The sequence below is a fragment of the Siniperca chuatsi genome, linkage group LG6, assembly GCF_020085105.1.
Source record: "Siniperca chuatsi isolate FFG_IHB_CAS linkage group LG6, ASM2008510v1, whole genome shotgun sequence".
NCBI lineage: Eukaryota > Metazoa > Chordata > Actinopteri > Centrarchiformes > Sinipercidae > Siniperca > Siniperca chuatsi.
In genome coordinates, this window is record NC_058047.1 from 11043238 (window position 1) to 11058698 (window position 15461).

At 37.8% G+C, this 15461-nt stretch overlaps 1 protein-coding gene across 3 annotated transcripts in view; it reads right to left on the reverse strand.

The window, feature by feature from the left end:
* The window catches only part of kank3 (KN motif and ankyrin repeat domains 3), a 33399-nt gene extending 22413 nt beyond the window's left edge, over positions 1–10986 (reverse strand). For 2 of the 3 annotated variants that reach the window (XM_044200486.1, XM_044200484.1), the window contains exon 1: positions 10877–10986. The gene's annotated coding sequence lies outside the window, so the exon portion shown is untranslated. The remainder of the gene's footprint in view (positions 1–10876) is intronic. The other variant, XM_044200485.1, reaches the window with a different exon arrangement.
* Between the last annotated feature and the right edge of the window lie 4475 nt (positions 10987–15461).

Here is a 15461-nt window from a genome sequence, read left to right on the forward strand (position 1 = left end):
ATTTAGGCCTAACAGACACAGAAATGCAAGTACACACACACACACACACACGCACGCAGGAGGGCCTCTCTGCTGCTGGGATAAAGCTGCAGTTTCCTGAAGGGAAGCCCACTGCTGCCCCAATAAATCCCCCTCATCTCTATATACACACAACCCCTTCATGCCCCTGTGGGAGACCTCCCATTGTCTCCCAGTAGGAACTGGGGGGGAGGAGGAGGGTCCTGCCAGGAAACCCATCGGGCCGTCCTGAAAGCTGCTTCCTGAAAGCAGCAGGAAAACACTGGAGAGAAGACAAGCAGAAACTGAGAGCTGAGCAAATAGAGCCAGTGTGACATGAACACACACACACACACACACACACACAGAGCGGCATCCTGCAGCCAACAACAGCACCGAGGCCGACATCACATGATGCATCACACTGAGGTTAGATAACGTGTTATCAGTTTTGGCTGAAGACTCAAGTGTTTAAGTGTTTCTGTGTGTTAAACCTCACACACACACAGTTAACCCTCTGTCACCTCAACATACAGAGCGCCATTTCCTGTCTCCCATCTCTTCAACATAAATCACACGCTGACGTCACATCACTAACATCTCGTGGGTTTTTTTTTTTTTTTTTTTTTATCGCAAATCAGGTTGACTTCCAACATCACATGCGTCCCGCCTCCCCTCCCTCTTCCTTCTAGATTCTCCAGCAAACACAATCAGGCACATTCAGCCTCCACAATGAGGCATTATGCCTCTTTGGTGGCGACGCAGATTTCAAAAAGTTTTGTGAGGCCTCGTTGTTTTCTCCACACCAGCCCCCACCCCTTTGCCTTTTCCCAAATGTGTCCAGGTTCAAAATGTCACAAAGTGAATTCAATAAAGCAGCTGGGGAAGTCCGACACTTGGTGAGTTTTAATATGGAGACAGAGTCTGGCAGCAGAGCGGCTCCCACAGCGGATCTGAAGATGCTGAGAACCAGCTGCTGATTTACAGTCTGACATAAAGCTTCTCGTGAAGGATAAAAGGAGGCCACGCCGACATCCAGTGATAACTTTAAAAAGAAAAAATCCCTCTTTGTACCTCCTTCTCTGTCAGATCTCTCTGTGATATTCAACTACTTTGAGATGTTTCACGATGAAATACTTTGAGTTGCCTGTTCCACCTTTTTGTAACCTGATAATCAGACTGAATAACCATTTCATTTCACTTTAATTCATTCAGTCTGACATTGTGTGCGTGTTGGCCAATTTCCTGTTAGGAGGAGGGTTATTTTGTCTTGTTTTGCAAGTGACAAAGTCTTGCCAAGGTAATTTTTTGGTCCACCATTTTTGATTGACAATCAAAAGACTCAGAACGGTCAAAGAAATGTAAGAAAGTTGTTTTTTCTGTGATTTTGCTCCAACTGGCTCAAACAGCTGTCATGAGCACAAAAGCAGATGTATTTGAATCTCTGAACAAATCAGAGATGTGGGCAGTGATTCAGACGTCTGGAACCAGGCTTTGATCTCATATTACCCAAATAAGTGGGAATTTCACACCAACTTTGGAAATATTCTTTTAAAAATCACTCACAATTGTAAAAGTATTTTGGTACAGATTCTTCAAGGATGAAGGGTGCCAGTAACAACTTTCTGCATCTGTTGGGAAACTTGCATTGTGGTTTTTCATCCAGTAAAGATTCAAACATGGACAACCACAGAACCAAAGACCTGACTGGGCATGAATGAATTCTTGGAATAGCAACATTATATGTTTCTTTCTGGAAACAATGATGTTTGCAGGCCAGTAAGCTGCACACAGTTTATATCCCAGCAGCAGCATCCAGTCAGCTGAGTCCTGCCTGACGGCTGGCTGCCCCTCCCTGAAACAAAGCAGCGCTCACAAATCGAGTTTTCCCCCAATTAACCAGTTTCCAGCTCTGATGTCACGTTGCAGTTTGGACCGAACACACCTTGTTTTCCCTCTGTGGTGAGACAAACTCTCCAGGCCTGTTTCCCCAAACAAACTGAACCTTTGTAGAAGCTGCTTTTTAAAAAGACGTATTTGGCTCAAATATCACAAGCTTTTCTCTCTCTCTCTCTCTCTCTCTCTCTCTCTCTCTCAATTGCACAAATTTGTCTCTCTTTTCCTTTTTCTCTGACCACTTCAGCGCTTTTGTTTTCTAGCCAAGAAAATCACTCAAACCAACATAAGGCATCGCAAAACGTCTCTTTAAGTTGACCTGGATATCAGGTCTTCTGTTTGAGATGAGACTGTGACCCATTTGTCTCTTTCAGTAGCAACTGGAGTCTCCAGATGTTTGATTCTCATAAATACAGAACAAGACCAGATGTCAGCCTCTGCTGCTGCTGCTTTCTGCCCAGAAAACAACTGAAATGTGTGTCTATTATCATTATCATTTCCTTCACTGGTGAAAATTATAACAGTTCAGCATCTCTTTGATGGAGAGGGTGGAGGTAATGACAAGGCACTGGATGTACACGTAGGTCTTTGAAACGCTTTGAAATGTCTCGCAAAGCTTCTGAGAACACACCTTCATCACAATGGAGCTGCTCTTGTGGAAAATACATGTTTGTGGGCTCTAATTCAGTTTTCCATCATGCTCTGATTCAGTTAGCTTCTCAGATTTGGGCTGGTCATTACTCCTGTAGGCAGCTGGATGTCTGCCAGGCATTACCAAACTTAATTGACTCCCAGACTATCTTGCACATTGCAAAGGAGACTCCTTTCATAAAGTTTGGCTTAAATGACTCTTCTTCTGTTTCCTTGTTATTTATTAAATTTATTCTGTCATGACGATTTATTATGCAACTGTTTTACCTCCTTGTTTTTGCAGTTTTATTCATATTCCCCCAATGGTGCCTTTTTAAGGGTTTATAAGTTGTAACTAATGGCTTTATTAATGGTTATTAAATAATTTACTAATGCTTCACTAGCCTAGCCAGGTTTTCATCCAAGTGTAGTGCAAATTTTAAACCAAATTTTTTGAAAATTGGCAAAAGAAAATGCAAATTTATGCTCGTTTCCATCCATTACTGTTGTGCGAATATTAGGAGTTGGTTCATCGAGATAAACAATTGGTGGCGCTAATGCTCCAGTCAGGTGCCATTATACCTTTGCAGAAGAAGAGGGCGCAACAAGATGATGTAATTAAAAAGAGCGCCAGTCCAACCTCAAATGGTGAACAAACAATGTAGAAAACATGATGGAAATATGGCATTTATGTTTGTTTCATGTTTTAATTTGAGGAACGTTACAGCCTCCTCATCCACACGACACTTTTTCCAAATTTCAGCATTTCCACTCAAATTTTCTTTATACGCAAATTGAAAATGTGCATAAAAACAGGTGGATGGAAATGCACCTATAGATGAGTTTATCATTAAGTACCTGTGGTTCCAGCAGCACACGTCACTGCAGAGCATCTGGACCAGAATCCATTCATGAACACACATTTGTAGAAACCCTGTACTAATAAATAACTAACATTTTCTTTTGGTGTCTCAAAAAGACAAACCTGTGAGCCTTTATTAATGATTTATTAAAAAATTATTAATGGCAGACTTGATGGCTTGTTAGAAAGTAAGAAACCCTTTTTAATGACTTGACTGTTAATGACAAATCAGCTACAGAGATTTTTCACAACGTGGCTGCCCAAAAGTTATTCTTGGCTTGTAACTGATCTATAAAAAGTATAGTAAATTATTTATAAAACCATTATTTACAACTGGTAAACCAGTTATAAAGAGCGCTCTATTAAAAAGTGAAGCCAGTATTTTTATTTAACATTATTTTATAGTTTTTCATCTAAAAAAAGCTGCTAAAGAAAGCTTAATGAAATGACGTACATAAAAACAAGAGTTTACAAAACAAGAAAGAAGAGATTAAAAAAAGGTAACAGAACACGAAAATTAGATAGAAACAACTTAAAAAAAGACTAAATGATGGAATAAAACAGAATGTAAAAGATGGTTTTAATTTTGTGTGGCTGCAGTGGGAACTGAACATGGCAGCTTTATATGACTTCATAGGGCAGGGATGCTTTTCAAAACAACATTTGTTCCATTATAAGTCAGTGAACAGAGGTGATCTCTGTGCTGCGATGGGTTTGGGAAACCAGTTTGAAACTGGAGTTCAAGGCCTCGCTCTCACTTTGCCCTCAGAGACGTTTCTCAGGTATCAGATTGAAAAGCAGAAACAGTGAGGACAAAATCTCGAGACGGCGTCAGAGAAAGTTTGAGTACAACCACAAACTCAAAAGTTGTCTCTCTTCTGTGTCGCATAAGACTTTTATCGTTCTATCCAAAAAGAAAAATTGGGTTCAAAACGTTTGTGGCATCACAGTGACAGTAAGCGTTTCCAAAAGCAGTCGTGGTTTGGTTCTTCCAGAGAGAAATGGTCAGTTCAGGCAGAGCGAGAATCTGACCTTTTTGGTGCTCAAGCCACAAGAGTCTGGTCTTTCACCATTTTACCAGCCAAAAAGCCTTTTAGGGTCAATTATTACGACTTCTAAATCATGGTCAGTGACTGGTAGAGAAAACAAATTCACCAGATGCTGCCAAAATGCAGCAGTGTTTGGTTAGTTTGGTGCTTTTTTCCCCACCCTGGTGTTAGTGCACAGAGTTTGATTAGTGCCTCTTTCTCAAGCTTTCTCAAGTGCTTGAGAGTTGACGTGGGTATTTTTAGTCCTGTGTTTTTCATTCAGAGTTTCTCAGGCAGTGGAGATAGCTGAGGGAGGAGCGTCTGCTTGGACCACAGTGGTAGACCTCACTAACAATCCTATAAATTCACACTATATAGTCGTGTTTTCCTGTTCGTTTCACATTCATCAGAAGGCCTGACCAGTTGTTCGTAGGCAAATGGGAGATTACATGAACAAGTGTAAACCCTTCACAACCAATAGACCACAGATAAAGAGCCAAGAGACTATCATTGGTGAAACATTACATACAGTAACTTGAAACATTTAAAAAAAAAAAAAAGGATAAATCTGGTGATATTCTGTATTTCTCAGTCCTGTGAAAAGACCAAAACCAACAATTGATCCTACTAACAAGTGTCGTTTGTGTAGCCAAAGCCTGATAAATATCTTATTCCTCTGTGCAGTAGGGCTCAACTGTTGTCCTAAAACTATTAAAAACACAATGAGCCATGTTCCTTCCTTACAATGAACATGGGGACCGATCTTTCCACATACACCGTCACGCTGACATAAATACTCTCTAGAACACCAAATGTGTATTAATCCACCGCTGAAAATAGTCCCCAAGAAATGCACTATTTTCTCCTGTTTTAATAACGTTTCCTAAAAACTACAGTGCCCTGCTGTTTCAGGAAATTATTTAGCATTTTTCAAAAATGAAACTTTGTGACATGTTTTTGGAGATTTTTTTCAGTAGGAAACAATGGGCTCGGGGCTGAGTGCCACAGACAGGGAAGATGAAAGGTGTTGAAAGACAAACTAATGCGCTGCTGGTTTTGACAATAAAGAATATTGGCAGCCTTATTCTTTCATAACCTTTTCATTCTTTACTAATTCATGACGTTGTACCACCCTACTTCAGAGCTTGAGATAAGACGTCCAGAGCCTCAGACAAGAGCTGACTAGAGATCCATTCAGGGAGACGACCTTTGGCTAATTTTCCTTTTCCATTACAGCAATCAATAAGTGAAAGGGTGGTCTGTTACGCATTTAATTATCTGAAGACCTAAATTTGTTTTCTTACCCTTATTATCTCATTATCTCGAGATATAGGCCTAATGAATATGTTCATATTCATTTTTTAAAAAGGTCGTTATCACAAGTTCTCAAACAATCAAACACTTTGTTCTCATGATCACAACTGAAAATCGAATTATTTTTTCAGGATAATTGAGTTTTGCTGAGATCCAGTGTGACCGAGAGTCTGTCCAAGTCTAATAGGAGAGCTCACAGTTGATTGAGTTTATTCAAAAGGCCAAGAGGAAGGACTTCATGATGATAATAATAAGACATGGACTGACAAACAAATTCAACATCATTCAATTCATTTGGTAAAGTTAGATTTCTGCTAAACCGTGAATCTGTCATCTTCAGATTATTTGAAACACGTCTGATCACCTGAACTGTTTGAGTTGTACAAGTCATGATCTCGAGACGAACAGGGCAAATACAATTATGAGCAACAGAGGCGCTCTTATATTATTTATTAAATATTAAGGTGTCTACCAACTTCACCAAGGAAAGACAGAAACTTTTGCCTAAGACCTTCTCACCCACAACTGCCTTTGTTTAACTATTAAATAATTGTGTAATTCCTATTTATTATATTCTGCTGTGGACGGTTGTCTTGTAATTCCTCTGTACTTCCTCTCAGCTCTGGAGCCATTGTTCTAATATAATTGTACATGGTCTCTGCTACAAAAACCAAACTAAGAAAAATCTAATAAAGACAAGTTGTAAAAACTAGAACTACATGTAGAAAACCCAGCGGCCTCTTTTAATTTAAGTCAGGCAGTCTCATTGAGATTAAGATCTATTTTCCAAGAGAGACCTGAGAACAAGAACATTCAAAAGAACACAAACAACAACAGACTCAACACAACTACACAATAAAGCTTTAAAATCTCCAATGTAAGACTGTGGTTTCAGGGCAGTCTGCAGTTCATTACATTTAAAAAAGGTGAGTAGTACCTGAAAGGCAGTTCTGCCGCGTACATGAGGGATATCTAAGCTTCGGTAGTTACTGGATCGTGTACTGTACTTAGTAGATTTAAATGAGAGAAGAGATGTGAGGTAGTTTGGAAGCGTCAACAGTAGATGGAATAACATGAGGCGGCTGTTTATTCAACCGTGTGATGCAGAGAACAACGATGAGCACGAAATGTGTCATTTGAGATAAAGCGTAAAGCAGTGTGATACACAGGATTTAACTGCCGAGGTGTTGATGGAGCAGCATGACAGTAAAGAATATCTCCACAGTCAAGGACAGACATGAAGGTTGATTGCACTGTAGTTTTACGGTTGGAAGAAACATTTGTTTGAGTTTCACGTTTTGAGTCAAATGTTGAATGTGAATCTTGAATGATAGTCTGCTGTCAAGGCAAATTCCTAAGTATTTGTAGGAGTCAGTAAGAGTAATATGGGTGCTGTTTAAAGTTGTAATGGCAGGATAGTCAGAGTCACTGGTGGAGGTGGAGAATACCATGAACTCGGTCTTTTCTGCATTTAAAACTAATCTTTCAAACACATTGAGCTGAACTTCTGAAGAGCTTCTCCTCCTTTCAAGGGCAATTTGGAAAGCCACTCCAATCAGGGAATCTGGCACGAAGCTGAAAGTGGTAATTTCCATTTTCAAAGCCTGGATGCCTGTTAATTACGATGAAAGCCGTCCTGCCATCAGGTTCCACGCAGCCCTGACACTTAAAACTAAGTGTTGCCTCAGAAAAAAATCCCCCAAAACTTTAACTTTAAAAAAGGAAAACAAACCACACTTGCATAGAGCAGAGAATGAATATGTTTAAACCTTTGGAAAAAACTCTCCTGGAATTATTGTTGTGATTGTGGATCAGTGGATATCAACTTACTGCTTTAATAACAACTAAACAAAAACAGGCTCAAGATTCCTCATTTAACTAATAAACAAAAGGCAATGAGCCTTTAAACGCATTATTTTGTTACTCCAACTGGACTTCCTGGATCGTGCAGGAAGAAAACTGCTTGAAAACTTTGAAATTCAATACAAAAAGGAAATCCGGAGAGGTGATATCAATAAACTCTTTGCAGCACGCGCATGTTTATTCATCTGGTTTATCTGCGAAGATCAAACGAGAAAACGGGAAAATCAAAAGGCTGATTACACTGATTCTCAAAGTCTGCGTTCAAATGCAAGCAGAGGTCGGTCTGTCCTCACCAAGAGGTGGCGCTCACAGTAAATGGAGACGACGCTGGAAAAAATCCAAATGAAATCCAAAACAAAAGACAACACAGGCTGTTACTGAACTAAAAATGTAAAAGAGGGAGACGGTGAATGAGTTCAGACTGGAGGCTCGAGCACACAGCAGCAATTAAATCCCAATAACATTTGTTGTTTTGGATTTCAAACCCACCAAACTACCTGTGAGAACATGCCGATTTTGTTTCTGACTGCAGTTTGCTGTCCGACTTTCTCTTTGCTCACGGCATCATCATGTCACCTCACAGTCTGGAGGCGCTAAAATTAAAACCACTCGTAACGGAGCTAAAAATACGACGGCATGTATTTTATCAAGCACTCATGAGTGAGAGACCCAAATTTAATTTAGTCACGATTTAATAAACTGTCCTTCGGTTCCCACCTTGGTGTAAACAAGGCGGGAATGCATGAATTAGGAGCAAAGTGTGTGTGACAGAAAAAATAACAGGACAGGTATCAGAGCGTAACGCTGCCCGCCGACGCCACCAACTAAACTTACAGAGAGTCTATTTTTGAGGCGACAGCAGTAAGTCAAACCACAGGGTCCTGTTGCAGAAACAGTTTGCCTGAGACAGCTGAGAGGAAGCTGGACGATTCCAGCGCAGGTTTCTGTTTATCGTTCTCTTACTCATCTCATCCTTGTACAGCAGATTGTTCTGCGGTTATCCATTTGGAAAATATGTTCTTTCAGCAACAACATTAAGAAACAACCTCTATTAAAAAAAAACATTTAAATGACAAATTACAGTTAAGACAGCAGTAATTTAAAATCTAGCTTTAAATTTCGGTTTCATTTTACAAGAAGAGGCTAAAGTGGAAGTTCAACGAAAAGGCCGCACGCATCCTGACAATCCTCATAACCATTGTTTCTCTTCCCATCATTATTCCCAAACCCCCCCCCACCAATCAAATCCCAGCTGCTCGACACAGCTACAAGCTGCTCCAGAGCACGCTGGTGGTCACAGTTCAATACAGCCAACTACAGTTATGCAGAGATGAAATGTAGGAAAACAAAAATCATATGCACAGCTTCATTTCTTCCACTCTACCTGTGCAGACACACCTTATCACCAACAATGATAGTGGACGATTCTGCACAACCCCTGTGATCCTGGGCTTCAGTTACAGTGTTTAACATCCAACGCTGATTGTTTTTTTGTTCTGCAGTATCTGTGCAGGGCAACTACGGTTCGTTAAGGTTTAGAGAAAGATGGTGGTTGTGGAAAGTAAACTATGGTTAAACCTGCAATAACTGATCATTTCTGGCCACTTGGAGGCAGCGGAAACAAGTTGTGAGCACAGCACGGACATATCTTCACTTTAAGTTGATGTAATGAACTTGTTAGCAAACAGCTGCTTATTTACACATCCAGAGTCGCGTTTCTGTCCAATTTTCACTCTCTTTTAGCTCTGTGTTTGGTCTCTACCAACTCCTGAGGAAAACATGTGTCTCAGATTAAGGTTGTGATTTCCTACATTTCCCAGAATCCCATTCCACAACCCCTCGGGAAGGGGAGTGAACATATTTAACTCAGATGTTTCTGCCTCTTCTATGGAGGATTTCTCCCTGTATTATTGCTTTTTGATCCTTTAGGGACTGTTTACTGAATATGTTTTGAATTGCTGAATCATTTTCTGCTATCAGACTTCACTGCAGCTTCTAGAAATATCTGGATGTGACCTTTTCTGCAGGTCGTGGTCCATCAGACGAAACACAACCAGCAGCAGATACTCGTCTGCGGAGGTCGGCCTCGCTGTGACCATCCAACACCACAGATTAAAAACTCTGAGATGATGCACGGAGCAATAACAGACCAGCCGGGGAGGGTCAACGCTTCTGACAATAGAGGAGGTCGAGGGAGGATTTCCGTCCCATGCAGCCTCACCCACAACAACAGTTTCTGATTAAAAGAGACATTTCTATATCTGCTCTACATTTACAAGCAAGCAAACAAACATTATTTATGAAGCACTTTCAGAAGTGCGTTATGGGTAAAAGAAAAGGGGAGAGGGGACGCTAAAAGAGACAAAGAACGAGCTGAATTAAGTGTTAAACCACAAATTATTTTTTATTTATTTTATTTTTTTTTTTTTAAAAAGGTATAAAATTAACAGAAAGCCAAAGAAAACAAAAAGGGTTTTAATTTGCTTTTTAAAGATTTGCACTGATTTGGATTCTTTGAGATTGTGTGGTAGGCTTCAGACTCGAGGAGCAACAAAATCACAACACTATGTTTAAATCTGCTGCAAAGATCAATACATGAGATTATAGATAGCAATATACGTTTCTTCTCAGACTATGACAACCACAAAACACCAGTTTTAAAGACACTTAAGTTAAATTTTAGTATAGAAAATGACCTTTAGTTAAATGCTTCTGGACAAAGTAGTGAAATATATCATATTTAATATCTCTGAGAGACTTATAGGGTCAAAAATAAATATTTAATACTACAAATATGATTAAAAAGAACATGTATTAATAATTACAGAAGTCCTACAGTCACTTTTTAGGTCTATAAAAAGCCTAAATAGACTAATCGGAAATCCTATATGACTCTAAAAATAGAAACTGTAAGTCTTTATTGAGATATTAAAGGATTGTGGCAACATTAGTGTAAGTTTAAAACACTATAAAGCCCAATAAGATTATAAACCCACAACTGTGGGACATTAAAAGTGAAATGATTACAGGAGCATTTGGCTTCTTCTGATTTCCTGCAGCCAACTGTGATTTTAAAAAGTGTATGAAAACCTTTACAAGCCAGAGACAATAATATTAGTTGTGATCAATAATTCACCGTGACACTTTGAGGCAGATCCCAATTAAAACACACGCGGCGAAAATCGTTGTGTCGTGCGTTCACAGGACGGATCAGTCAGGCAATAATCAGCTAATCAATACGTATCAGCATCATGTGTGTTAATCGATCCCTCGGGCTGTTTCTTACCTTCTGGCTTCTCTTCGTCCAGTCACACTGAGACTTGTCATGACTCTCGGAGAAGATAAGAAAAGTTTGGGAGGAGAAATAAAAAAAACTCCTACACCTCTGACCGGTGTCAAGTTACGTAAACTGTGAGAGACGTCTTCCGGTTTAGGATTTCAAAATAAAACACCAGCGTTGTTTGTTGTTTGTTTTATTTATTTTTTGTTGGAGGGGTTGTAAATATAATATCTATTAGTATTATGTCTATTAGTTGAACTTTCTGTCAATACCTGTGCATTGTCGAATATAAACCCTGCATGCTGTTTATACATGCATATTGTACATAACTTACACTTCTTGTATATAAAGTTATCTATTTCATTACCCATTCAATATTTATTTTTTTGCACTATTTGTATTGTTTACAATTTACAGAAACACTTGGGTATTTTGTTGCTTTTTATATATATTTATATATTCACTTATTTTTTCCATCTACTTGTATATTCATAATAGTTTAATGTTTCTTTATAGCTATATTTGTTCCTCTTTGTTGTCCTTGGTTTTTAGCTGTATGTCTATTTCTCTCTTCCTGTAAATTGTTCTGTGTGTAACATTGAGAGCAACTTGAAAACAATCAAAATCCTTGTATGTGTACACATACTTGGCCAATAAAGCTGATTGTGATTCTTCTTAATAAAAACATAACCTTTTCAGTTTTCATCAATTTCTGTTGGATCTCTGCTTGTATGTGTGCTTTGTATTGGTTTCGGTAACTGCTGTTTTTGTCTAAGCTAAACAACATGATTCACATCACAGGCTACGTTATTATAGAAAACGGTTCAAACTCTGAGAATGACTCCATTCGTTTATTTTCCTTAGAGGATGTTTGACTAAAAAGTAGATTTTTCAGCATTTTAAATTACATCTTTCTTTTACTTAACATGTTTCTGTTGGCTTAAAAAGGTCAGTGGAGATTTTAAGGTTAATCCAGCTTTATTTTATTCACTGCACAACTTTTCCTAAACTTAACAAACCTACATCAGTGAGCTGTCTTGTCAATTTTTTTGCTGCGTAATCAACATACTTTTTTATGTTGGAACCTTATATCTTTCAAGTATATATATATATATATATATATATATATATATATACTTATTTAAGTACATCTCTTTCACACCGAGGACCATACAAGTGTTTTCCATAATTTAACCATACACTATACATATCAATATATATATATATATATATATATACTTTCCAATACCAGTAACCATTTTCCATCTTACAGTGATTTGTTTTTGTTTTTTCTCTACCTTGCAGCAGCTTTTAGTTGTTCTTCATTTCACTACAAAATCAAAATGCTGTATGTTGCATTGCCAATCAACACGAGAGGGTTTGACAACAAGAAGCAGACGTGACGTTTATTTCTACACTGGAGTGATAAATTATTGTAGGAGCAATAAAAATACATGCATACAACATATTACAGCATGCTCTGCAAAACAGTTAGCAGTAGTGCACATGATACATATTAATGAGATAAAACATGCATTGTCCTTTTAAAGTGTGTCTATTTGTGGCTATTTGTCCAGGGATGTAACTGTATGTTTAGGCTGTTTTAGACCAAGACAAACATGGCAGTGGCGTGAAAACTAGACAAACTGTAAGGCCGTACGTACAATAGTGCAGTATTTTTGTTTATGTTTACACCATGACAGGCTATATTTTAGCATATCTTGGACTGATTTATGTATTTTGTTATGTATTATAAAATATTCATTATTCATCATATATTGTACCCACAGGCTACAATAATATATATTTTATGATCTATTATATATTGCTATATTGCTGTACTATACTGTATATTAAGTTATACTATATTACTACATTTAACTTAATGTCATATTTTAAATCCCATACTATTTTATACTGTACTATATTATACATTGTTATACTGTTTTATTACATTACTAGGCTATATTATATTTCTATATTAATACACATAAAAACTAAGTATTATTACTTAATCATATTATGTATTATTCTGGTGTACGCTGTTTACTTATACTATAATTACTGACTTTGCTGCTACTAACGGCACCACGCTGTCATTCTTGCCTTGTAATTTTGAACTTAATTGCTCTTGTATAATTTCTATTTGTATTACTATTCATATTTGTATTTTATATACTTCTAATTATTTATTACTAATATTTACTTTATCTATTTATTTGTACTTATTTCTGTCATTGTGTTGTTGCAACACCTGAATTTCTCTTCTGGGGATCAAAACAGGCCATTGGTGGAAAGTATGTAAAAAAAAGTTAAGTACTGTACTTAAGTACAATTTTGAGGTACTTGTACTTTGAGTATTTTCATTTTATGCTACAAGTACTTTATACTTGTACTCCACTACAATTAATTAAAAAAGGCAAATATTGTACTTTTTACTCAACTACATTTATTTTACAATTTACTAGTTACTTTGCGGATTGAGAATAAAATATAATCAACAAGTAAATTATGATGTATTATTATAGGTTAAGATAAGACTTCCCCAGGGTATTTCTACACTGTGCTATTGCTACTTTTACTTAAGTAAAATATCTAAGTACTTCTGCCACCCCGATAAAGGTTTATCTTATCCCATCTTTCAACTGACCCATGCTCTTATTTTGAAGGCAGAATCACGTCTGCTCCCGTCGCTTCCTGTCTAACTGTTGATTCTGACGCAGCTTTCTTGAGTTTGCCGCTGATTGCAGCTTGAAGGAATCAATGACAGACAGCTAAATCATCCAATGAGGAAGGAGATCCTGAGCCTGTGGTTGGTGACGACAGAGGGGCGGGGCTTCTCCGTCAGTTCGTCAAATGGCGCCAAAGTGAGAAGCTGCCTGCCCGCTTTATAGTCACTCATGGACGCAGTCTCGATCCTCCCTTATATTACAGCGTTTTTCTAAATTAATGTCAGAATAATTCACAGACTTTTTTTAAAGCCAATTAATCTGCTTTTAGAAGCCCTGTTTTCTTCTGTTTTTCAGCACATAGTTTAGAGTCTGAAACTTTAATATCGATGTGATTCTTCCGGTCTGCTCATATACAGTTTAGATGTTTGCTAGTCACAGTTAGAGACAAAGCTATACTTGTTAATATGGAAATTAACACCTAATAAAGCCTCTTAAACTGCATTATCTTGCATCCAACAGCTGATGGCGCTGTTGTATCTCAAGTTGAAGACAGTCGAGAGGATCTTTGGACCTGAAAGCAACAGTCTGCAACAAATTACTGTCCAATTTACTTAAAGACAAACACATTTACTTGAGGCTGCATTACAGGAGTTAACACATTTTCTTTTATTTCTAAACAACAACAAAAAAACACCCCACCCTACAAATCAGTAAACGATTTGAAACCAAAATAAAGAAAATGTCAGTTACTGCTCCTTTTCAGTGAAGTAAATAATGTTATATTAACAAATCAGTCAGAAAAATACACCCACAAGGTGTGGACAGAAGTTAATTACTCCGACTGAATAATCACAGTGTCATCATAAAGTTTGTTGTCGATGGCAACCAGGTGAAGATATCCTACTTATCAAATCATCACTTTCTGGTCATTTATGTCTCTAACAATGACAAACTTCATGTATGTAATATGATAAACTGTTATTATTGGGCCTAACCATGCCGCACAGTAAATACATTGTCTAGTTGTATATTATTGTTCAGATTGTCTCTCTTTCTTCCCCACTCTTGTTCTTTGTTTTTAGATTCATGAGTTTCGTTACAGTAAATGTCATCAAAACGTCGTCAGAATTAGAAATGGCCTTCCTCTTCCCAACCCAAATCTGATCTATAAACGATAACTAAACAATAACGATCACTGCTGCTGTGAAGTCTGACTGTCGAGCATCTGGTTTGCATCTGTTGCTCTGGGAAACAACCTAAACTGTCAGAGAAACAGAGACATTTGTATTTAGTTTTAGTTCCCGCTGCCTCCGGCTGAAGCGGTTTCTTTTTACTTTTAAAGGCTTTTAATAAAACTCATATTCAGCTCACATCTTATTAAATATTAACTATATTTAAATGTCTTTAGATTAAAATGATTTATCAGGTCTATATGTGTCTTATTTCTTTTATGGGATCGAGTGGCGAGCAGGATTTCAGAAAAGGTTTTTCTTTTCGGAGAATATTGAAAGTATTTATAATATTTCTCATTTTTAGAAGTTTTTCTTTCCTACGCTTTGTTTGGAGTGGTTTTGGAGTAAGTGTGGGGTGGTTCATATTGAGCGTCAAAGTTCATTCTTGATTTTGGAAACATTAGTTTGACAAAAAAATTCTGAACTCAAGGTCCACTTGCTAGCTTTTTCCTAAGCTTTCGAACACATCTTATGTTCTTCCTCAGCGAATGGAGTTTGATTAAGGAGCCCTTTCACATCCATTGCCAAAGGCCACCTTTGAACAGAAAAATGGGTTATAATACCACCTGTTATCACATGACATAAGCTAATTACTTACACTGAGGAAGCCCATGAGACGTGGTTGAAATCTCTGCAAAAGGTTAGTAAGTGGACCTTGAGTCCATTTTTTTTTTTGTCAAACTAAGG